Here is a 24730-nt window from a genome sequence, read left to right as displayed (position 1 = left end):
CGTTTACGACAGATGCCCGTTTGGGATTCGATCAGCCACGGCGATATTCCAGAGGAACACGGAAAGCTTGCTGAAGTGGGTCCCGTGCACCGTGGTCTTCCAGGACGACATCTTGGTTACAGGTCGGGACACCGTCGAGCATTTGCAGAACGTGGAGGAGCTCCTTAGTCGGCTTAATCGTGTGGGGCTCAGGCTGAAATGCTCGCAGTGCGTTTTCCCGGTGCCTGAAGTGGAGTTCCCGGGGAGAAGAATCGCGGCGGACGGCATCAGGCCCACCGATTCGAAGACGGGGGCAATCGAGAAGGCACCGAGACCACGGAACGTGACGGAGCTGTGGTCGTTTCTAGGACTCCTGAACTATGTTGGTAACTTCTTACCGGGTCTTGTCACATTGTTAGAACCCCTGCACCCTCCACTGCGTAAGGGAGATGAATGGGTCTGGGGTAAAAGCCAAGAAAATGCCTTTGAGAAAGCTAGGAAGCTGTCATGTTCAAACAAATTGCTTGTGTTGTACGATCCATGTAAACGTTTGGTACGAGCATGTGATGCGTCGTCGTACGGGGTCGGGTGTGTATTGTAACAAGCGAATCAATTTGGGAAATTGCAACCAGTTGCTTATGTAACCAGAAGTCTGTCTAAGGCCGAGAGGACCTACAGTATGATCGAGAGAGAAGCGTTAGTGTGTGTTTACGGGGTAAAGAAAATGCATCAATATCTGTTCGGGCTCAAATTCGAATTGGAAATCGACCATAAGCCACTTATATCCCTCCTTTCTGAAAATAAAGGGATAAATATGACTGCATCGGCCCGCATCCAGAGATGGGCGCTCACGTTGTCCACATACAACTACACCATCCGCCACAGGCCAGGCACAGAAAAGGAGAGATAGAGTCTGGGGGATGAGACACAATCTGAGCGTTTCACTGACCCCTCCTCATTCTTCAAACACACAGCACTAACTGGGGAATGACCCACAGCCCAGGGCAGGTGGTTCCATAGCTCAGGGGTTAGAGCACTGGTCTAGTAAACCAGGGGTCGTGGGTTCAAATCTCACTGGGCATACTCAAAATTAGCTCAGTATTTAAATTCACCATCAATTAACAAGGGCTTTAATTATAAATATTAAACAGCTCAGAGACTGACCCTGGAACAACAGATTCTCTGTTTGCATCCTTTTCCCTTCTCCCTGTTTTCCCCATCACTGCACATTCTGCCTCTTTTTACTCGTTCCCACTCTCTCGCTTTCCCCATTTCTCTTTATCACTCATTCCTCACTCTCTCCCCTTCCCCCCTCTCTCTCCCCTTCCCCCCTCTCTCCCCTTCCCCCCTCTATCCCCCCTTCCCCTCTCTCTCTCCCCTTCACCTCTCTCCCCCGTTCCCCTCTCTCCCCCCTTCCCCTTCCCCTCTCTCTCCCCCTTCCCACTCTCTCTCCCCCCTTCCCACTCTCTCTCCTTCCCCACTCTCTCCCCTTCCCCAATCTCTCCCGTTTCCTTCCCTCTCTTTCCCCTTCCCTGCCCTCCCATCCTCTTCCCCTCCCACTCTCTCCCACTCCTTACCCTTTCTCTCTCCTTCCACACTCTCTCTCTCCATCCCCTGCCTCTCTGTCCCCACCTCCCTCTCTTCCTCACTGTCTCCCCTTCCCTCTCTCTCACTCCTTCCCTCTCTTTTCCCTTCTCCTCCCTCTCTTTCCCCTTTCCCCCATCTCTCACTCCTTCCACTCTCTCTCTCCCCTTCCCCTCTCTTTCCTGCTCCTTCCCCTGTCTCCATAGCTCAGGGGTTAGAGCACTGGTCTAATAAACCAGAAGTCATGGGTTCAAATCTCCAGGGGTCTGCTCAGTGTTTAAATTTAACATCAATTAACAACAACTTTAATTATCAATATTAAACAGCTCCGGGACTGACCCTGATCAACAGGCTCATATCTGTTACACTTTCTCTCCACCTCAAATCTCATTCTGCCTTCCCCATTCTGCATTTCGATCCTTTCCTGTTTCGCTCCTCCCCTTCCCCATCTCTCTCACTTCTTCCGACATTCGACCCGATGTAAACTAGAGGTGATCTAAAACGCGGCTGCCCCCGTGTCCTAACTCACACCGAGTCCCACTCACCCATCACCCCCTGTGCTCGCTGCCCCCGTGTCCTTACTCGCACCGAGTCCCGCTCACCCATCACCCCCTGTGCTCGCTGCCCCCGTGTCCTTACTCGCACCCAGTCCCGCTCACCCATCACCCCGTGTCCTTACTCGCACCGAGTCCCGCTCACCCATCACCCCGTGTCCTTACTCGCACCGAGTCCCGCTCACCCATCACCCCGTGTCCTAACTCACACCGAGTCCCGCTCACCCATCACCCACTGTGCTCACTGCCCTGTGTCCTAACTCACACCGAGTCCCGCTCACCCATCACCCCGTGTCCTAACTCGCACCGAGTCCCGCTCACCCATCACCCCCTGTGCTCACTGCCCCGTGTCCTAACTCGCACCGAGTCCCGCTCACCCATCACCCCCTGTGCTCACTGCCCTGTGTCCTAACTCACACCGAGTCCCGCTCACCCATCACCCCATGTCCCAACTCGCACCGCGTCCCGCTCACCTATCACCCCCTGTGCTCGCTGACCCCGAGTCCCGCTCACCCATCACCCCCTGTGCTCACTGCCCCGTGTCCTAACTCGCACCCAGTCCCACTCACCCATCACCCCCTGTGCTCACTGCCCCGTGTCCTAACTCGCACCGAGTCCCGCTCACCCATCACTCCCTGTGCTCGCTGCCCCGTGTCCTAACTCGCACCGAGTCCCGCTCACCCATCACCCCATGTCCTAACTCGCACCGCGTCCCGCTCACCTATCAGCCCCTGTGCTCGCTGACCCCGTGTCTAAACTCGCACCGAGTCCCACTGTGCTCACTGACCCATGCCTTGTAAACCGGGGTCGTGGGTTCAAATCTCACTGGGGCCGACTCAAAATTAGCTTATTTATTAAATTCACCGTCAATTAACAAGGGCTTTAATTTTAAACATTAACCAGCTCTGAGACCAACCCTGGAGCAACAGGCTCTCCTCTCCTCTTCCAATGACCTCAGTCTTTATTAAGACACTCCAGAGTGAGGAACAGGCCTTCGGGGTCGGCTTCGATACAAGGATGCTGGGATCCCTTGGGACTTCAGGGGATGCACTCCCTGGTGGTGGAAGATGGGAGTACATGCTTTACAGATACACAACAGAACCATCTATTCTTCTCTCTCCCCTTTCCTCTCTCAGTCCTTCCGCTCTCTCTCCCCCCCTTAACTCTCTCTCTTTGTCCCCGCTCTTTCCCCCTCCCCTTCTCTCTCTCCCCTTCCCCTCCCACATTACCACTCCCCTCGCTTACTCCCCTTCCCCTCTCTCTCTCTCCCCTTTCCTCTCGACTGTCATTCTCCCCCCACTCCTTCCCCTCTCTCTCCTTCCTCATCTATCTTGCCTCTCTCTCCCCTCCCCCTCTCTCCCCCCTCTCTCCCTTTCCCCCTCTGCTTTTTCACTCTCCCCCCCTCCCTCCACTCTCTCTCTTTACCATTCTTTTCAGATTCTTCCCTTCGCCCTCTCTCTCTCCCCTTCCTTTCTCTCTCCCCTGCCTCCTCCCTCTCTTGTCTTTCCATCTCTCTCCCCTTCCCATCTCTCCCCTCCCCCTCTCCTTCTCTCCCATTCCTCTCTCTCTCACTCCGTCTCCCTCTCTCTCCCCTCCCTCTCTTTCCTGTTCCTTCCCCTGTAGCTCCTAAAACAGGAGGCTCCATAGCTCAGAGGTTAGAGCACTGGTCTTGTGAACCAGGAGTCGTGAGTTCAAATCTCACTGGGGCCTTCTCAAAGTTAACTCAATATTTAAATTTACCCTCAATTAACAAGGGCATTGAACAGCTTTGAGACTGATCCTGGAGCTTTTGTCTCCAGTAATATCTCTCTCCCTTCCCGTTCTGCATCTTTTTCCGCTATCGAGCTTTCCCTGTCCCTCACAGACTCCCCTCGCCCTCTCTCCCCCATCCTTTCTCTCTCTCTCTCTCTCTTTCCCCTCGCCCCTCTTTCTCTCTCCCTTTCCCCTTCACGTCTCTTTCCCAGTCCTCCACTCTCGCATTCCCCTTCCCGCCTCTCTCTAACCCTTCCCTTTTCTCGCTCTCCACTTCCCCTCTCTCCCACTTTCATTCACCGCGCACTCCTTCCCTCTCTCTCCTTCCTCCTCTATCTTCCCTCTCTCTCCCCTCCCCCTCATTCCCCTACCCACTCTCTCCACCCTCTCTCCCCCTCCCGTTCTGCCTTTTCACTCTCTCTTTCCCTCTCTCTCCTCCCCTGCCTCCTCTGTCTCTGCCTTTTCCCTTTCTTTTCAGATTCTCCCCTTCTCCCTCACTTTCCCGTTCCCATCTCTCCTCTGCCCCTCTCTCTCCCCTTCCCTTCTCTCTCTTCCTCCATGTCTCCCCTTCCCCCTCCATCTCATTCCTTCCCCCTCTCTCTCTCACTCCTTCCCCCTCTCTCTTCCTTCCCCTCCATCTCATTCCTTCCCCCCTCTCTCTCTCACTCCTTACCCCTCTCTCTTCCTTCCCCTCCACCTCATTCCTTCCACTATTTCTCTCACTCCTTCCCCTTTTCTCCCTCTTTCCCCTGCCACACCACTCCCTTGCCCCCTCTCCCTTCCTCCCTGTCTCCCTTCCCTCTCTGTCCCCTTCCCTCTCTCACTCCTCCCCTCTCTTCCCCTCCCCCTCTCACTCATTCCACTCTCTCCCTCCCTTCCACACTCTCTCTCCCCTTTCCCCCTCTTTCTCCTCTCGCCTCTCTCCCTCCCTTCCACACTCTCTCTCTCTCTCTCCCCTTCCCCTCTCTCTCCCCTTCTGCTCCCTTTCTTTCCCCTTCCCTTCCTCTCTCACTCCTTCCACACTCTCTTTCCCCTTTCCGCCTCTCACTCCTTTCCCTCCCTCTCGTTCCCCTTCCCCCTCTCTCTCACTCCTTCCACTCTCTCTTTTCCCTTCCCCTCTCTTTCCTCCTCCTTCCCCTGTCTTTCCCAGAGCAGGTGGCTCCATAGCTCAGGGGTTAGAGCACTGGTCTAGTAAACCAGGGGTCGTGAGTTCAAATCTCACTGGGGTCTACTCAAGATCAGCTTATTTATTAAATTCACCGTCAATTAACAAGGGCTTTAATTATAAATATTAACCAGCTCTGAGACCGACCCTGGAACAACAGGCTCCCCTCTCCTCCCCTTGTCTCCCTCACACTCTCTCTTCCCTTCCAAATCTCTCTCTGCCCTCCCCATCACTGTTATGTTCAGAATAAATCCACGGGACTGTATCGTGAGCTGAAACTATTATGACCTTGGTCTCTTTATTGAGACCCCAGAGTGGGGAAGCAGCATGGTGGATCACCTTATGTACCTGCTTGTCCCAGGGTGCACAAGTGACCCTTAGGCCTCCCACAGGTGTGCCCCCTAGTGGCAAGTCTGACATATTGGTGAGGTTTAGGAGCATACATAACATCACTACCCCCCCCCACGCCCCCTCCAAAGGCTTATGTACCAGTTATTTGCAAGTTGAGGCGATATGACGCCCTGTGTCCCCGGGTCGATCACCTGATTTGAATTCCTGGCCTGGGTGAGTTGGTCGGAACGTTGCTGCCCGGCCGAGTGCCTGGTGTGATGGGACAGACGTGGCCAGGTCCTTTCACAATGGTGGCCTGCTTATCGATAGTTTGCAGTCTGGTCTGGTCCAAACGCTTTCTGCGTTTGCTCAGTACATGGTTTCACAACCAAACACTCCATTTTCATCACACACACACACACACTCCATTCCCCTCTTTGTCTCACACAGTGCTCTCGGCCCCATCTGGGGGCCCTGAATATTGTCCACGTCACTTATTCTGATGTGGCGTGGAGGGGGGCCGTACGATCGTGGTACATTCTCTGCTGATAGCAGACGGAAGGCTCGGTCCTGAGCGACTCTGTCCGGTGACTGCGTAGCAACCCGGGACAGCCAGGGTCTGTAGGGAGTCTCCCGCGACACGTGTGGAGCTCGGCTTGGTGATCTGGGCTGCCCGCTGCGGACTATTGTCGCTGACCCTAAGGCCTGGAGAGCCCAGGATGGGCCGATACGGCCCTGAGACTTTCAGTGGTAGCGGGAGGCCGTGTGGTCCCCCGTGGATCCTGGGACGTAGTACGGAGGTTCCCGCAACACCGACTGTGTGTAGCCTCCCTGCCTTTCTTTGTAACACGTTGCAGGGTTTGCCCCACAGGGGGGGGGGGGCAATCTGATGGGATGAGCATTACGTCTTTGCGACGGATAAGCTGCAACACTCCCGTCTGGCGGTTCGCCGTGAGCAGGCGGTAATGTGGGACCCTGGCTGGTCCAGGGCCTAAACTGAGGGGGCCCTTACGGTGGACCCATCGCTTTCTCGCACTTCCGTAACAACGAGCAGGTCTGTGGGCTGCGCCGTTTCCACCCCAGGGGGGGTGGGCAAGGTTGGTCAACTGAGGGCATCAGCGCCATTCTCAGTGCCTGGCCCGTGGCGGATCATGTTACAGAGCACAGACAGTGTTAGACATATTCCATACAAAGCCTTGATAATGTGCCTCTGCTCTCCCGAAACTGTGGGATGGGCAGCTTGTCTGACTCGGGCACATATTTGGACCCCTGTTGGTGCTTCTCTTTTGCCCCATGAACGCAGGCTACTGCCTTGGGTAACTTATAGGATACATGTACAACCGGTTGGGGCTCGCCCGCTACTTTGGTTTGGTGTACAACACTCCCGACCTCGTGTGGTAACACATCACTTGCTACGAACACTTATAAGAACATAAGAACATGAGAATTAGGAACAGGAGAAGACCATCTAGCCCCTCGAGCCTGCTTCGCCATTCAACAAGATCATGGCTGATCTGGCCGTGGACTCAGCTCCACTTACCCGCCCGCTCCCCGTAACCCTTAATTCCCTTATTGGTTAAAAATCTATCTATCTGTGACTTAAATACATTCAATGAGCTAGCCTCAACTGCTTCCTTGGGCAGAGAATTCCACAGATTCACAACCCTCTGGGAGAAGAAATTCCTTCTCAACTCGGTTTTAAATTGGCTCCCCCGTATTTTGAGGCTGTGCCCCCTAGTTCTAGTCTCCCCGACCAGTGGAAACAACCTCTCTGCCTCTATCTTGTCTATCCCTTTCATTATTTTAAATGTTTCTATAAGATCACCCCTCATCCTTCTGAACTCCCAACGAGTAAAGACCCAGTCTACTCAATCTATCATCATAAGGTAACCCCCTCATCTCCGGAATCAGCCGAGTGAATCGTCTCTGTACCCCCTCCAAAGCCAGTATATCCTTCCTTAAGTAAGGTGACCAAAACTGCACGCAGTACTCCAGGTGCGGCCTCACCAATACCCTGTACAGTTGCAGCAGGACCTCCCTGCTTTTGTACTCCATCCCTCTCGCAATGAAGGCCAACATTCCATTCGCCATCCTGATTACCTGCTGCACCTGCAAACTAACTTTTTGGAACAACGTTTCCGTAGTGTAGTGGTTATCACGTTGACCTTAACACGCCAACAGACCATGTTTGGAAACCGGTTGGTAGCATTTCTCAAAAGAGTTTCATGCACAAGGACCCCCAGGTCCCTCTGCACTGCAGCATGTTGTAATTTCTCCCCATTCAAATAATATTCCCTTTTATTGTTTTTTTTCCCAAGGTGAATGACCTCACACTTTCCGACATTGTATTCCATCTGCCAAACCTTAGCCCACTCGCTTAACCTATCTAAATCTCTTTGCAGCCTCTCTGTGTCCTCTACACAACCCGCTTTCCCACTAATCTTAGTGTCATCCGCAAATTTTGTTACACTACACTCTGTCCCCTCTTCCAGGTCATCTGTGTATATTGTAAACAGTTGTGGTCACAGCACCGATACAGATACAACTGTTAGATACATATACAACCGGTTAGGGCTCGCCCGCTACTTTGGCTTGGTGTACAACACTCCCGACCTCGTGTGATAACACATCACTTCCTACAAGTACTTTGTCAGATACATATACGACCGATTGGTGTTTGCCCGCTACTTTGGCTTGTTTTAACGTACCCCCGACCCCATATGATAGTACACCATTGGCCGCGAAAGAACGCTCACATGGGTTCCACAGTGCAAACAACTTATTGGAACATAGTGGGTTCCTGGCCTTCTCAGCGGCCCCCCCCTTTACCTTTGCCCCAAACCCAGTGGCCTTCCTCGCTGGCCAACACATGCCTCTGTTCCGTTGCGGCCACATCCCGTGGTCTGGACGTTTCTCTCGACCCGTGGTCTGGACGCTTCTCTCGACTGCCGCCATCTTCCTCCCCAGGGATTCCCGCCTCTGGCGTCGGGAAGACACATTCGGATGGTTTCGGCCGGAGCCCCACTCCGCTTGGTCGACCTGGAGCCTCTTCCGTCGCCGCCAAGAGGTCGTCGGCTTCGGGTGCTGGGTACCCTCCGTCTGTAACCGCTGCTCGGTTGACCTTCGCCTCCTGGTGGTCGCGACGAGCGGCCTGTGCCTCGGGGGTCTGCAAATGGATCTGCACTTCGACGCCTGGTTCAGCTGAAGGTGGGGGGCTTGCTCAGCCTTTGAGCAAGGGGAGAGGTTGTTCGCCAGAGAAGGTACACAGAGGTCTTCCCAGTTCCATCGAATCTTCCCCATCCACCTTCTACCAAGCAGCATTGGCCCATCACCTGAAACAATCCACAGAGGTAAATCGCGCACCGCTCCCTCATGGGATACCCTTATGCCCGCACTACCAATAACTGGTCTCAGTTCCTTGGTGTAGGTGCCCAGCTTTGCCTGAATCGGGATCAGCTTGGGTCATTGTGCTCTGTCGCCCCCCCCCACAGCCTCTCGAATGCCTTCTGGCTCATTATTGATTGACCCGCCCCCGTGTCTAGTTCCATGGAGACTGGAGTGCCGTTAGGTCCAACTTTTCACATTATCGGAGGGCTTTTGGTGGTGAAGGTGTGTACCCCATGTACTTCCCCTTCAGCCTCAGGTTGAGTTGCCTCTCCTGCTCGTTCAGCGTGACCCTCGCTGGATCGATGGTCCTCTCCTGACTCTGCCACGTGGTGAGTCACAGACCGTTTGCACATTCGCTGGAGGTGCCCCATTGTTCCACGGCCCTTGCACACACAGGGCTTGAATCGACATTGATGGGCTCGATGGCTGACCCCAGCAGCGCCAACATGGTGCTAATGGATACGCATTCACGGCCCACGGCGGACTCTGAGTCACTCGAGGCCTAGGTCTGGCCTCTGCGGTCATGTGGGCCCTGTCCTGTGCCGCTCTGCCTGCTGAATACATTATTTTATGCACAGCACTTGCCGGTGAGCTTCGAATCTGTTTCGTGTTATCGCTCGTGGATATGAAGGCCTGGGCTGTCGTGATGGCCTTGCTCAGAGAGAAACATAGAAACAGAGAAAATAGGTGCAGGAGTAGGCCATTCGGCCCTTCGAGCCTGCACCACCATTCAATAAGATCATGGCTGATCATTCACCTCAGTACCCCTTTCCTGCTTTCTCTCCATACCCCTTGATCCCTTTAGCCTTAAGGGCCATATCTAACTCCCTCTTGAATATATCCAATGAATTGGCCTCAACAACTCTCTGCGGCAGGGAATTCCACAGGTTAACAACTCTCTGAGTGAAGAAATTTCTCCTCATCTCAGTCCTAAATGGCCTACCCCTTATCCTTAGATTGTGTCCCCTGGTTCTGGACTTCCCCAACATCGGGAACATTCTTCCCGCATCTAACCTGTCCCGTCCCGCCAGAATCTTATATGTTTCTGTGAGATCCCCTCTCATCCTTCTAAACTCCAGTGTATAAAGGCCCAGTTGATCCAGTCTCTCCTCATATATCAGTCCAGCCATCCCGGGAATCAGTCTGGTGAACCTTTCCCGGCACTCCCTCAATAGCAAGAATGTCCTTCCTCAGGCTAGGAGACCAAAACTGAACACAATATTCCAGGTGAGGCCTCACCAAGGCCCTGTACAACTGCAGTAAGACCTCCCTGCTCCTATACTCAAATCCTCTCGCTATGAAGGCCAACATACCATTTGCCTTCTTCACCGCCTGCTGTACCTGCATGCCAACTTTCAATGACTGATGTACCATGACACCCAGGTCTCGTTGCACCTCCCCTTTTCCTAATCTGTCACCATTCAGATAATATTCTGCCTTCCTGTTTTTGCCCCCAAAGTGGATAAACTCACATTTATCCACATTATACTGCATCTGCCATGCATTTGCCCACTCACCTAACCTGTCCAAGTCACCCTGCAGCCTCTTAGCATCCTCCTCACAGCTCACACCGCCACCCAGTGTAGTGTCATCTGCAAACTTGGAGATATTACACTCAATTCCTGCATCTAAATCATTGATGTATATTGTAAATAGCTGGGGTCCCAGCACTGAGCCCTGCGGTACCCCACTAGTCACTGCCTCCCATTCCGAAAAGGGCCCGTTTATCCCGGGATCCGGCAGACAGCAGCTTGCGAAGGATGACCTCGTGGCCGATTCCGAGCACAAAACCGTTCGGCAACATTTCCCGCAAAGATCCCGCAAAAACCGTACTGCCCCGCAAGGAATCTTCTGGCCCTGGGAGCGCCGGTGGGTGTAAAAGTGATACCTGGCCTTTAAGGTGCTCTCCTTCGGCTTGAGGCGTTCCCACACCAGCACACACAGCTCTGTGTAAGTCTTCTCCTCTGGTTTGACCGGTGCCAGCAGGTTTTTGAGCAGGCCGTATATCGGAGACCCACATACGGTGAGGAGAATCGCCCTGGTCTTGATCGCCCTCTCTCAGCCTCGTCCTGTTCATTGGCGACGTAGTACCGGTCGGGACGCTCAACGAAGGCTTCCCAAATCATCACCCTCAACAAATCCCTCAACAAGACCAACGGCAGCCATTACCGTGTGAAGGTTGGTGATCCGTTACTCGTCGCCAGTGAGTGATGTTCAGAATAAATCCACAGGACTGTATTGCAAGCTCAAACTGTGGTGACCTTGTGCTCTTTATTCAGACTCCAGGGTGGGGAAGCAGTATGGTGAGTCACCTTATATACCTGCTTGTCCCAGGGTGTACAGGTGACCATTGGGTCTCCCACAGGTGTGCCCCCTAGTGGCAAGTCTTACATATTGGTGACGTTTACATGTGTACACAACAATCACGACCCGTTCCACATCTTTTTATTCCTCTCTCACTTTCCCGCTATCTCGCTTTCCCCGTCTCTCACTCGTTCCCCTCTCCCCCTTTCCCCTCCCTCGCCTCACCCTCTTCCCGTCCCACTCTCTCCCCTTCCGACTCTGCCTTTCCACTCTCCCTCTCCCTCCTCCTTCTCCGCTCCCTTTCCTCCCCTCCCTCCTCTCTCTCTCTCTTTTCCCTTTCCTTTCAGATTCTCCCCTTCTCCCTCTCTCCCCTTCCCCTTTCTCTCTCCCCTTCCTCACTCTCTCACTCCTTCCCCTCTCTCTCTCACTCCTTCCCCATCACTCCTCTTAACATCACTTTCACCTTCCCCCCGCTCTCTCTCCCCTTCCCTCTCTTTCCCCTCCCCTCTCTCGCTCTCCCCTTCCCCCTCTCTCTCTCCCCTTCCCCTCTCGCTCACTCCTTCCTCTCTCCCTTTTCATTTTCTCCCCTCCTCTCTCTCTCCTCCCTCTCCTTCTCCCTCCCCTCCCCATTCTCCACTCCCCTCCATCCTCCCTTTCATTCCCTAGCTCTCGCTCTCCCCTTTCCCATCAGACTCTCCCCCTCCTCATCTCTCCAATCCCCCCCCTCTCTTCCCTTCTCCCTCTCTCTCCCCTTCCCCCGCTACACCCTCCCCCCTCGAGGGACCGAGTGAGAAGGTGAGAGACAGAAAGAAAGAGACAGAGACAGAGAGACAGAGAGAAAGAGAGACAAATCCAGAGTGTGACTGAGTTGCCTTGGGATGTTTTACGACGTGAAAGACCCGATATATCGATGTTGAGAGGTGAATATTGAAGAGACGGAGGCAGGAGTCTGGGGGATGAGACACAATCTGAGTGTTTCACTGACCCCTCCTCATTCTTCAAACACACAGCACTAACTGGGGAATGACCCACAGCCCAGGGCAGGTGGCTCCATAGCTCAGGGGTTAGAGCACTGGTCTAGTAAACCACGGGTCGTGGGTTCAAATCTCACTGGGGCCTACTCAAAATTAGCTCAGTGTTTAAATTCACCGTCAATTAATAAGGGCTTTTATTATAAATATCCCATTCCCCTCTGGCTGACTCCTTCTCCCGACTTTTCCAACTTCCAAGCACTAATCCCTCTCACAGAGCCGGCACAGACACGATGGGCCCAATGGCCCTCCTTGTGTGCTGTAAGATTCTGTCAATGTTCAGGGATGAATCAACGAGAATGATTATTCGGGCCTCACCTCCTTGTTAACAATAGTAAGACGCAAACATGAGCTGGTGTTACAGGTGGCTCCATAGCTCAGGGGTTAGAGCACTGGTCTTGTAAACCAGGGGTCGTGGGTTCAAATCTCACTGGGGCCTACTCAATTTTGGCTTCTGTTACTGAATTGACCGTCAATCGACGACAGGCCGACACCATCAACAGGAACCACTCACTCCGCACTTTACAATCTGCCCACAGCACTTTCACTTCCCACCCCCAGTCTGTATCCCACCTTTTCCACATCAGAGACACTGATATATCATCGACTCATAGAAACTTACAGCACGGAAGGAGACCATTTCGGCCCATCATGTCCGCTCCGGCCGACCAAGAGCTATCTGCTGGGCAGGGCCACATAGTCCGCATGTTCCAGACACGAGACTCCCAAAGCAAGCGCTCTACTCGGAACTCATTCACGGCAAGCGAGACAAAGGTGGGCAGAGGAAACGTAACAAGGGACCATCCTCAAAGCCTCCCTGATAAAGTGCAACATCCCCACCGACACCTGGGAGTCGCTGGTCAAAGACCAGTCCCGCCCGAAGTGGAGGAAGTGCATCCGGGAGGGCGCTGAGCACCTCGAGTCTCGTCGCCGAGAGCCTGCAGAAACCAAGCGCAGGCAGCGGAAGGAGCGTGCGGCAAACCAGTCCCACCCTCCCCTTCCCTCAACGTCTGTCTGTCCCACCTGTGACAGGGACTGTGGTTCCCCTATTGGACTGTTCAGTCACCGAAGGACTCATGTTTAGAGTGGAAGCAAGTCTTCCTCGATTCCGAGGGACTGCCTATGATGATGATATGATCCCAGCCTAATCCCACTTTCCAGCTCTCGGTGCGTAGCCCTGTAGCTTACGGCACTTCAAGTGCACATCCAAGTACCTTTTAAATGTGGTGAGGGTTTCTGCCTCTACCACCCTTTCAGGCCGTGAGTTCCAGACCCCCACCACCCTCTGGGTGAAGGAATGGAGGTCTCCCCTCAGCCTCCTCTGTTCCAAAGAAAACAACCCCAGCCGATCGAATCTTTCCTCATCGCTAAAATTCTCCAGTCCCGCCAACATCCTGGTAAATCTCCTCTGCACCCTCTCCAGTGCAATCACATCCTTCCTGCGATATCCTGACATTTTAGGGAGAAAAAAATCTGGGAAACATAGAAACGTAGAAAATAGGTGCAGGAGTAGGCCATTCAGCCCTTTGAGCCTGCACCGCCATTCAATATGATCATGGCTGATCATTCACCTCAGTACCCCATTCCTGCTTTCTCTCCATACCCCTTGATTCCTTTAGCCGTAAGGGCCACATCTAACTCCCTCTTCAATATATCCAATGAACTGACCTCAACAACTCTCTGCGGCAGGGAATTCCACAGGTGAACAACTCTCTAAGTGAAGAAGTTTCTCCTCATCTCGGTCCTAAATGGCTTACCCCTTATCCTTAGACTGTGTCCCCTGGTTCTGGACTTCCCCAACATCGGGAACATTCTTCCCGCATCTAACCTGTCCCGTCCCGTCAGAATCTTATACGTTTCATCCTTCGAAACTCCAGTGTATAAAGGCCCAGTTGATCCAGTCTCTCCTCATATATCAGTCCAGCCATCCCGGGAATCAGTCTGGTGAACCTTCACCGCACTCCCTCAATAGCAAGAATGTCCTTCCTCAGATTAGGAGACCAAAACTGAACACAATATTCCAGGTGTGGCCTCACCAAGGCCCTGTACAACTGCAGTAAGACCTCCCTGCTCCTATACTCAAATCCTCTCGCTATGAAGGCCAACATCCCATTTGCCTTCTTCACCTCCTGCTGTACCTGTATGCCAACTTTCAATGACTGATGTACCATGACACCCAGGTCTCGTTGCACCTCCCCTTTTCCTAATCTGTCACCATTCAGATAATATCCTGCCTTCCTGTTTTTGCCCCCAAAGTGGATAACCTCACATTTATCCACATTATACTGCATCTGCCATGCATTTGCCCACTCACCTAACCTGTCCAAGTCACCCTGCAGCCTCTTAGCGTCCCCCTCACAGCTCACACCGCCACCCAGTTTAGTGTCATCTGCAAACTTGGAGACATTTCCCTCAAAGATCCCGCAAAAACCGTACTGCCCCGCAAGGAATCTTCTGGCCCTGGGAGCGCCGGTGGGTGTAAAAGTGATACCTGGCCTTTAAGGTGCTCTCCTTCGGCTTGAGGCGTTCCCACACCAGCACACACAGCTCTGTGTAAGTCTTCTCCTCTGGTTTGACCGGTGCCAGCAGGTTTTTGAGCAGGCCGTATATCGGAGACCCACATACGGTGAGGAGAATCGCCCTGGTCTTGATCGCCCTCTCTCAGCCTCGTCCTGTTCATTGGCGACGTAGTACCGGTCGGGACGCTCAACGAAGGCTTCCCAAATCATCACCCTCAACAAATCCCTCAACAAGACCAACGGCAGCCATTACCGTGTGAAGGTTCGTGCTCCGTTACTCGTCGCCAGTGAGTGATGTTCAGAATAAATCCACAGGACTGTATTGCAAGCTCAAACTGTGGTGACCTTGTGCTCTTTATTCAGACTCCAGGGTGGGGAAGCAGTATGGTGAGTCACCTTATATACCTGCTTGTCCCAGGGTGTACAGGTGACCATTGGGTCTCCCACAGGTGTGCCCCCTAGTGGCAAGTCTTACATATTGGTGACGTTTACATGTGTACACAACAATCACGACCCGTTCCACATCTTTTTATTCCTCTCTCACTTTCCCGCTATCTCGCTTTCCCCGTCTCTCACTCATTCCCCTCTCCCCCTTTCCCCTCCCTCGCCTCACCCTCTTCCCGTCCCACTCTCTCCCCTTCCGACTCTGCCTTTCCACTCTCCCTCTCCTTCCTCCTTCTCCGCTCCCTTTCCTCCCCTCCCTCCTCTCTCTCTCTCTTTTCCCTTTCCTTTCAGATTCTCCCCTTCTCCCTCTCTCCCCTTCCCCTTTCTCTCTCCCCTTCCTCACTCTCTCACTCCTTACCCCTCTCTCCCCTCCCTCTCCTTCTCCCTCCCCTCCCCAGTCTCCATCCCCTCCATCCTCCCTTTCATTCCCTCGCTCTCGCTCTCCCCTTTCCCATCAGACTCTCCCCCTCCCCATCTCTCCAATCCCCCCCCTCTCTTCCCTTCTCCCTCTCTCTCCCCTTCCCCCGCTACACCCTCCCCCCTCGAGGGACCGAGTGAGAAGATGAGAGACAGAAAGAAAGAGACAGAGACAGAGAGACAGAGAGAAAGAGAGATTGAGGCAGAGTGTGAGTGAGTTGCCTTGGGATGTTTTACGACGTGAAAGACCCGATATATCGATGTTGAGAGGTGAATATTGAAGAGACGGAGGCAGGAGTCTGGGGGATGAGACTCAATCTGAGCGTTTCACTGACCCCTCCTCATTCTTCAAACACACAGCACTAACTGGGGAATGACCCATAGCTCAGGGCAGGTGGTTCCATGTCTCAGGGGTTAGAGCACTGGGCTAATAAACCAGTGGTCGTTGGTTCAAATCTCACTGGGGCCTACTCAAAATTAGTTCAGCATTTAAATTCACTGTCAATTAACAAGGGATGTAATTATAAATATTAAACAGCTCCGAGACCGACCCTGGAACAACAAGCTCCTGTCTCTCTCCCTTCCATATCAGGACATGTTCTACATCTTTTTACCCCTCTCTCCCTTTACCACTATCTCGCTTTCCCCATCTGTCACTCATTCCCCTCTCCCCCCTTCCCCCTCCATCGCCTCACCCCCTCTCTCCGCTCACTCTGTCTCTTTCGCCAAACCAGGCTCTCCACCCTCTCTCCCCTTCCCCTCACCTTTTCACTCTCCACTTCCCTCCCTCCCTCCTTTCTCTCTCGCTCTCTTTTCCCTTTCTTTTCAGAGTCTCCCGTTCTCCCTCTCTCTCCCCTTCCTTTCTCTCTCCCTTGCCTCCTCCCTCTCTCCCCTTCCCCCCTCTCCCCTTCCCCTCTCTCCACTTCCATCTCTTACTCTCCCCTTCCGCTCTCATCCATTAGCCTCTCTCACTCACTCCATCGCCATTCTTCCCCTCCCTCTCTATTTCCCCTTCCCCCTCTCTCTCACTCCTTCCACTCTCTCTTTGTTACGCTACACTCTGTCCCCTCTTCCAGGTCATCTATGTATATTGTAAACAGTTGTGGTCCCAGCACCGATCCCTTTGGCACACCACTAACCACCGATTTCCAACCCGAAAAGCACCCATTTAACCCGACTCTCTACTTTCCGTTAGCCAGCCAATTCTCTATCCATGCTAATACATTTCCTCTGACTCTGCGTACCTTTATCTTCTGCAGTCACCTTTTGTGTGGCACTTTATCGAATGCCTTTTGAAAATCTAAATACCACCACATCCATCGGTACACCTCTATCCACCATGCTCGTTATATCCTCAAAGAATTCCAGTAAATTAGTTAAACATGATTTCCCCTTCATGAATCCGTGTTGCGTCTGCTTGATTGCACTATTCCTATCTAGATGTCCCGCTATTTCTTCCTTAATGATAGCTTCAAGCATTTTCCCCACTACAGATGTTAAACTAACCGGCCTATAGTTACCTGCCTTTTGTCTGCCCCTTTTTTAAACAGTGGCGTTATTAGCTGCTTTCCAATCCGCTGGTACCTCCCCAGAGTCCAGAGAATTTTGGTAGATTATAACGAATGTATCTACTATAACTTCCGCCATCTCTTTTAATACCCTGGGATGCATTTCATCCAGACCAGGGGACTTGTCTACCTTGAGTCCTATTAGCCTGTCCAGCACTACCCCCCGAGTGACAGTGATTGTCTCAAGGTCCTCCCTTCCCACATTCCTGTGACCAGCAATTTTTGGCATGGTTTTTATGTCTTCCACTGTGAAGACCGAAGCAAAATAATTGTTTAAGGTCTCAGCCATTTCCACATTTCCCATTATTAAATCCCTCTTCTCATCTTCTAAGGGACCAACACTTACTTTAGTCACTCTTTTCCGTTTTATATATCTGTAAAAGCTTTTACTACCGTTTTTATGTTTTGCGCAAGTTTATTTTTGTAATCTATCATTCCTTTCTTTATTGCTTTCTTAGTCATTCTTTGATGTCGTTTAAAATTTTCCCAATCTTCTAGTTTCCCACTAACCTTGGCCACCTTATATGCATTGGTTTTTAATTTGATACTCTCCCTTATTTCCTTGGTTATCCACGGCTGGTTATCCCTTCTCTTTCCGCCCTTCTTTTTCACTGGAATATATTTTTGTTGAGCACTATGAAAGAGCTCCTTATAAGTCCTCCACTGTTCCTCAATTGTGCCACCGTTTAGTCTGTGTTTCCAGTCTATTTTAGCCAACTCTGCCCTCATCCCACTGTAGTCCCCTTTGTTTAAGCATAGTACGCTCGTTTCTGACACTACTTCCTCACCCTCAATCTGTATTACAAATTCAACCATACTGTGATCACTCATTCCGAGAGGATCTTTTACTCGGAGATCGTTTATTATTCCTGTCTCATTACACAGGACCAGATCGAAGATAGCTTGCTCCCTTGTAGGTTCTGTAACATACTGTTCTAAGAAACAATCCCGTATGCATTCTATGAATTCCTCCTCCAGGCTACCCCGTGCGATTTGATTTGACCAATCGATATGTGGGTTAAAAACCCTCCTTTTTCACATGCCTCCATTATTCCCTTGATTATTGCCCGCCCCACTGTGAAGTTATTATTTGGGGGCCTATAAACTACGCCCACCAGTGACTTTTTCCCCTTACTATCTCTAATCTCCACCCACAATGATTCAACATTTTGTTCATTAGAACCAATATCATCTCTCACAACTGCCCTGATATCATCCTTTATTAACAGAGCTACCCCACCTCCTTTCCCTTCTTGTCTATCTTTCCGAATTGACAGATACCCCTGTATGTTTAATTCCCAGTCTTGGCCACCCTGCAACCACGTTTCTGTAATGGCCACCAAATCATACCCATTTGTAATGATTTGTGCCGTCAACTCATTTACTTTGTTTTGAATGCTACGTGCGTTTAGGTAGAGTGTTTTAATACTAGTTTTTAAACCATGATTTTTAGTTTTGACCCCTCCTGCAGCCTCTTTATCTTCATACATATTGTCCCTTCCTATCACCTTGTGGTTTACCCTTACCCCAGTGCTACTCTGCTCTGTTGCCTCCTGCCTTTTGCATTCTTTCTTGGGTTCCGGTTCATCTGAGCTCTCACCCACTCTAACTAGCTCAGAGCCCTCTCCTGGGTTCCGAATATGAGTTAATGGTTGGTAACCAGAGAATGAACCTGTTGTGTTCCTAACACAGATGAGACTGCACACAGGGAGGTTCAAGTAACAGTGACCTCAGTCTTTATTAAGACACTCCAGAGTGAGGAACAGGCCTTTGGGGCCGGCTTATATAGAGTGCTCCCAAGGGATGCTGGGATCCCTTGGGACTTCAGGGGATGCGCTCCCTGGTGGTGGAAGATGGGAGTGCCTGCTTTACAGATACACAACAGAACCATCTATTCTTCTCTCTCCCCTTCCCTCTCTCAGTCCTTCCGCTCTCTCTCCCCCCCTGAACTCACTCTCTTCATCCCTGCTCTTTCCCCCTCCCCCTCTCTCTCTCCCCTTGCCCTCCCACATTACCATTCCCCTCGCTCACTCCCCTTCCCCTCTCTCTCTCTCCCCTTTCCTCTCGACTGTCATTCTCCCCCCACTCCTTCCCCCCTCTCTCCTTCCTCAGCTATCTTGCCTCTCTCTCCCCTCCCCCTCTCTCCCTCCTCTCTCCCCTTCCCCCTCTGCTTTTTCACTCTCCCTTTCATTCTCCCTCTCCCCTTCCACTCTCTACCTCCCCTCCTTCCACTCTCTCTCTTTAGCATTCTTTTCAGATTCTCCCCTTTGCCCTCTCACTCCCCTTCCTTTCTCTCTTCCCTGCCTCCTCCCTCTCTCGTCTTCCCATCTCTCTCCCCTTCCCGTCTCTCCCCTCCCCCTCTCCTTCTCTCCCATTCCTCTCTCTCTCACACCGTCTCCCTCTCTCTCCCCTTCCTCTCTTTCCCCTTCCCCCTCTCTCTCACTCCTTCCACTCTCTCTTTTCCCTTCCCCTCTCTTTCCTGTTCCTTCCCCTGTAACTCCTCAAACAGGAGGCTCCATAGCTCAGGGGTTAGAGCACTGGTCTTGTAAACCAGCGGTCATGAGTTCAAATCTCAATGGGACTTCCTCAAAGTTAACTCAATATTTAAATTCACCCTCAATTAACAAGGCTATTAAACAGCTTTGAGACTGACCCTGGAGCAACAATCTCCTTTTGTCTCCAGTAATATCGCTCTCCCTTCCCGTTCTGCATCTTTTTCCCGCTATCGAGCTTTCCCCGTCCCTCACAGACTCCCCTTCCCCTCTCTCCCCCACCCTTTCACTCTCTCTCTCTCCGTCCCCTCTCTTTCCCCACGCCCCTCTTTCTCTCTCCCTTTCCCCTTCACTTCTCTTTCCAACTCCTCCATGATCACCTTCCCCTTCCCGCCTCTCTCTAACCCTTCCCTTTTCTCGCCCTCCACTTCCCCTCTCTCCCCTTCTCTCTCACTTTCATTCACCGCGCACTCCTTCCCTCTCTCTCCTTCCTCCTCTATCTTCCCTCTCTCTCCCCTCCCCCTCATTCCCCTACTCACTCTCTCCACCCTCTCTCCCCCTCCCGTTCTGCCTTTTCACTCTCCCTTTCCCTCTCCCCTCCCCTCTCTCTCCTCCCCTACCTCCTCTGTCTCTCCCTTTTCCCTTTCTTTTCAGATTCCCCCCTTCTCCCTCTCTTTCTCATTCCCATCTCTCCTCTCCCCATCTCTCTCCCCTTCCCCCTCTCTCACTCCTTCCACTCTCTCTCCACTTCCCCTCTCTCTCTCTCACTCCTCCCCTCTCTTCCCCTCCCCTCCCCTCCCCCTCTCACTCCTTCTACTCTCTCCCTCCCTTCCACACTCTCTCCCTCCCTTCCACACTCTCTCTCCCCTTTCCCCCTCTCATTCCTTTCCCTCCCTCTCTTCCTCTTCCCCCTCCTTCCCCCTCTCTCTCACTCCTTCCTTCTCTGTCTCCCCTTCCCCCTCTCTCTCACACCTTCCACTCTCTCTTTTCCCTTCCCGTCTCTTTCCTGCTCATTCCCCTGTCTTTCCCAGAATAGGTGGCTCCATAGCTCAGGGGTTAGAGCACTGGTCTAGTAAACCAGGGGTCGTGAGTTCAAATCTCACTGGGGCCTACTCAAAATCAGCTTATTTATTAAATTCACCGTCAATTAACAAGGGCTTTAATTATCAATATGAACCACCCTGGAACAACAGGCTCCCCTCTCCTCTCCTTGTCACCCTTCCACTCTCTCTCCCCTTCCAAATCTTTCTCTGCCCTCCCCATCACTGTTATGTTTAGAATAAATCCACGGGACCGTATCGTAAGCTGAAACTATTGTGACCTTGGTCTCTTTATTGAGACCCCAGAGTGGGGAAGCAGCAGGGTGGATCACCTTATGCACCTGCTTGTCCCAGGGTGCACAAGTGACCCTTGGGCCTCCCACAGGTGTGCCCCCTAGTGGCAAGTCTGACATATTGGTGAGGTTTAGGTGCATACATAACATCACTCCCCCCCCGCCCCCTCCAAAGGCTTATGTACCAGTTATGTGCAAGTTGAGGCGATATGACGCCCTGTGTCCCCGGGTCGATCACCTGATTTGAATTCCTGGCCTGGGTGAGTTGGTCGGAACGTTGCTGCCCGGCCGAGTGCCTGGTGTGATGGGACAGACGTGGCCAGGTCCTTTCACAATGGTGGCCTGCTTATCGATAGTTTGCAGTCTGGTCTGGTCCAAACGCTTTCTGCGTTTGCTCAGTACATGGTTTCACAACCAAACACTCCATTTTCATCACACACACACACACACACACTCCATTCCCCTCTTTGTCTCACACAGTGCTCTCGGCCCCATCTGGGGGCCCTGAATATTGTCCACGTCACTTATTCTGATGTGGCGTGGAGGGGGGCCGTACGATCGTGGTGCATTCTCTGCTGATAGCAGACGGAAGGCTCGGTCCTGAGCGACTCTGTCCGGTGACTGCGTAGCAACCCGGGACAGCCGGGGTCTGTAGGGAGTCTACCGCGACACGTGTGGTGCTCGGCTTGGTGATCTGGACTGCCCGCTGCGGACTATTGTCGCTGACCCTAAGGCCTGGAGAGCCCAGGATGGGCCGATACGGCCCTGAGACTTTCAGTGGTAGCGGGAGGCCGTGTGGACTCCCGTGGATCCTGGGACGTAGTACGGAGGTTCCCGCACCACCGACTGTGTGTAGCCTCCCTGCCTTTCTTTGTAACACGTTGCAGGGTTTGTCCCACAGGGGGGGGAGGCAATCTGATGGGATGAGCATTACGTCTTTGCGACGGATAAGCTGCAACACTCCCGTCTGGCGGTTCGCCGTGAGCAGGCGGTAATGTGATAACACATCACTTCCTACAAGTACTTTGTCAGATACATATACGACCGGTTGGTGTTTGCCCGCTACTTTGGCTTGTTTTAACGTACCCCCGACCCCATATGATAGTACACCATTGGCCGCGAAAGATCGCTCACATGGGTTCCACAGTGCAAACAACTTATTGGAACATAGTGGGTTCCTGGCCTTCTCAGCGGCCCCCCCCTTTACCTTTGCCCCAAACCCAGTGGCCTTCCTCGCTGGCCAACACATGCCTCTGTTCCGTAGCGGCCACATCCCGTGGTCTGGACGTTTCTCTCGACCCGTGGTCTGGACGCTTCTCTCGACTGCCGCCATCTTCCTCCCCAGGGATTCCCGCCTCTGGCGTCGGGAAGACACATTCGGATGGTTTCGGCCGGAGCCCCACTCCGCTTGGTCGACCTGGAGCCTCTTCCGTCGCCGCCAAGAGGTCGTCGGCTTCGGGTGCTGGGTACCCCCGTCTGTAACCGCTGCTCGGTTGGTCTTCGCCTCCTGGTGGTCGCGAGGAGCGGCCTGTGCCTCGGGGGTCTGCAAATGGATCTGCTCCTCTCCCCCCTTCCCCCTCTCTCTCCCCCCTTCCCCCTCTCTCTCCCCCCTTCCCCCTCTCCCCCTTCCCCCTCTCTCTCTCCCCTTCCCCCTCTCTCCCATTCCCCCTCTCCCCCCTTCTCCCTCTCTCCCCTTCCCCCGCTCTCCCCTCCCCCCTCTCTCCTCTCACTCCTTCAGGAGCAGGCCATTGGGAAAAGCATAATTCGGTCAGGCAGAGTCAGCATGGATTTATGAAGGGGAAGTCATGTTTGACTAAGTTGCTGGAATTCTTTGAGGATGTAACCAACAGGGTGGATAAAGGGGAACTCATTTTAAGAGTGGAAAGCAAGTCTTCCTCGATTCCGAGGGACTGCCTCTTGCAATGTCTGTCAGCTTGTAATATTTGTAGCTCCACATTGAGGATGTGGACGTATTGTGTACTGCAAGTGCAGAGTTAATAATAAACAGAATTCGGCGGGTTTCCGGAGACTTCCGAGAGAGCTGCGCGCCATGTTAGGAAGCTGTGTGTGCTGTGCCCTGTGAATATATCACACCGATGCTGATGATGTGAGAGACAAAGAGTGAGAGAGAAAGAGAAAGTCAGGTTGAGAGATTGAGTGAGAAGGAAAAAGAGTAAGGGAGAGGCAGAATCCCATTTGGCCCATCGTATCCACGCCGACCGGCCAAGAGCAACCCAGCCTCATCCTACTTTCCAGCTCGAGGTCTGTGGGTTACAGCACTTCAAGTTCTTTTTCAATGTGGTCATCTTTTAACGTGGACAAAAAGGTTCCAGGGTCAGTCTGGGAGCTGTTTAATATTTATAATTGAAGCTCCTGTTAATTGAAATTATGATCCAATTTTGAGGAGGCCCCAGTGAGATTTGAACCCACTACCCCTGGTTTACTAGACCAGTGCTCTAACCCCTGAGCTATGGAGCCATCTGCTCTGGTCTGTGGGTCATTCCCCAGTTAGTGCTGTGTGTTTGAAGAATGAGGAGGGGTCAGTGAAACGCTCAGATTGTGTCTCATCCCCCAGACTCCTGCCTCCGTCTCTTCAATATTCACTTCTCAACATCGATATATCGGGTCTTTCACGTCGTAAAACATCCCAAGGCAACTCAGTCACACTCTGTCCCAATCTCTCTGTCTCTCTGTCTCTCTGTCTCTCTCACTCCTGCTCCTATTTCTTGTGTTGTTATGATTGTTCAGGGATGAATCACCCAGTCTCAGAGCCACCCGTATATAACCCGATATTTCACACTTCCTGCTTTATTCCCAGGATGTGATGAAGGGGAAAATGAACCACTTGGGGTTTTTACCCATAATGCATCCCTCAGCGATGTGTTTGACCCCTGATAGATAGATGGATAGATAGATGGATAGATAGACAGATAGATAGACAGATAGATAGATAGATAGACAGATAGATAGACAGATAGATAGATAGATAGATAGATAGATAGATAGACAGACAGACAGACAGACAGATAGATAGATAGATAGATAGATAGATAGATAGATAGACAGACAGATATCTAGATAGATAGAACAAAACAGAGATTGATACACAGCACTAACTGGGGAATGACCCACATGCCAAAACAGGTAGCTCCAAAGCTCAGGGGTTAAAGCCCTGGTTTGGTAAACCAGGGGTTGTGAGTTTAAATCTCAGTGGGGCTACTCAAAATTAGCTCGGTATTTAAACTCACTGTCAATTAACAAGAGTCTTAATAATAAATATTAAACAGCTCTGTAACCAACCCAGAAACAACAGACTCCTATTTGCCCCCTTCACCAATCTTTCTCACTCCTTTATTCTTCTCTCTATCTCTCCGCTTCTGCCTTTCCCTTCATTCTCACTTTCTATTTTCCCCCCTCTCATTGCCAGTCGCTCTGTCTCTCTCTCTGCCCTTTACGTCTCTCTCTCTCTCTGTCTCTCTCTGTCTCTGCCATTCGGCCCCTCAAGCCTGTTAGAGAGGGTGCAGAAAATATTTACCAGCATTTGTAGGATCTTGCGGAGACATCGTTGGTGGTATTTCTCCAGCGACTTGAGCTGTCTGCTGTACATGGTCCATGTCTCTGAGCCATACAGGAGGGCGGCTATTACTACAGCCCTGTAGACCATGAGCTGGGTGGTAGGTTTGAGGGCCTGGTCTTCAAACACTCTTTTCCTCAGGCGGCCGAAGGCTGCACTGGCGCACTGGAGGCGGTGTTGGATCTGGTGGTCAATGTCTGCTCTTGTTGATAGGAGGCTCCCGAGGTTTGGGAAATGGTCCACGTTGTCCAGGGCCACGCGTGGATCTTGATGACTGGGGCGCAGTGCTGTGCGGCG

At 52.2% G+C, this 24730-nt stretch overlaps 8 non-coding genes across 8 annotated transcripts; 7 read left to right on the top strand and 1 right to left on the bottom strand.

Annotated features, from left to right (window-relative positions):
• Window positions 1-987: 987 nt before the first annotated feature.
• Window positions 988-1062, top strand: trnat-agu (transfer RNA threonine (anticodon AGU)). Its single transcript has one exon. It is a non-coding gene; the product is annotated as a tRNA-Thr (tRNA).
• Window positions 1063-3754: 2692 nt separating this feature from the next.
• trnat-ugu (transfer RNA threonine (anticodon UGU)) lies at window positions 3755-3827 on the top strand. The gene has a single exon. It is a non-coding gene; the product is annotated as a tRNA-Thr (tRNA).
• A 1199-nt stretch (window positions 3828-5026) lies between these two features.
• On the top strand, window positions 5027-5099 carry trnat-agu (transfer RNA threonine (anticodon AGU)). Its single transcript has one exon. It is a non-coding gene; the product is annotated as a tRNA-Thr (tRNA).
• A 7002-nt stretch (window positions 5100-12101) lies between these two features.
• trnat-agu (transfer RNA threonine (anticodon AGU)) lies at window positions 12102-12174 on the top strand. Its single transcript has one exon. It is a non-coding gene; the product is annotated as a tRNA-Thr (tRNA).
• Window positions 12175-12452: 278 nt separating this feature from the next.
• trnat-ugu (transfer RNA threonine (anticodon UGU)) lies at window positions 12453-12525 on the top strand. The gene has a single exon. It is a non-coding gene; the product is annotated as a tRNA-Thr (tRNA).
• Window positions 12526-19545: 7020 nt separating this feature from the next.
• Window positions 19546-19618, top strand: trnat-ugu (transfer RNA threonine (anticodon UGU)). Its single transcript has one exon. It is a non-coding gene; the product is annotated as a tRNA-Thr (tRNA).
• Window positions 19619-20564: 946 nt separating this feature from the next.
• trnat-agu (transfer RNA threonine (anticodon AGU)) lies at window positions 20565-20637 on the top strand. The gene has a single exon. It is a non-coding gene; the product is annotated as a tRNA-Thr (tRNA).
• Window positions 20638-23264: 2627 nt separating this feature from the next.
• trnat-agu (transfer RNA threonine (anticodon AGU)) lies at window positions 23265-23337 on the bottom strand. The gene has a single exon. It is a non-coding gene; the product is annotated as a tRNA-Thr (tRNA).
• Between the last annotated feature and the right edge of the window lie 1393 nt (window positions 23338-24730).

This window comes from Pristiophorus japonicus, unplaced genomic scaffold, assembly GCF_044704955.1.
Source record: "Pristiophorus japonicus isolate sPriJap1 unplaced genomic scaffold, sPriJap1.hap1 HAP1_SCAFFOLD_288, whole genome shotgun sequence".
Classification (NCBI taxonomy): domain Eukaryota; kingdom Metazoa; phylum Chordata; class Chondrichthyes; family Pristiophoridae; genus Pristiophorus; species Pristiophorus japonicus.
Note: the sequence above shows the minus strand (reverse complement) of the source record. Positions and strands in the feature narration are given on the sequence as shown.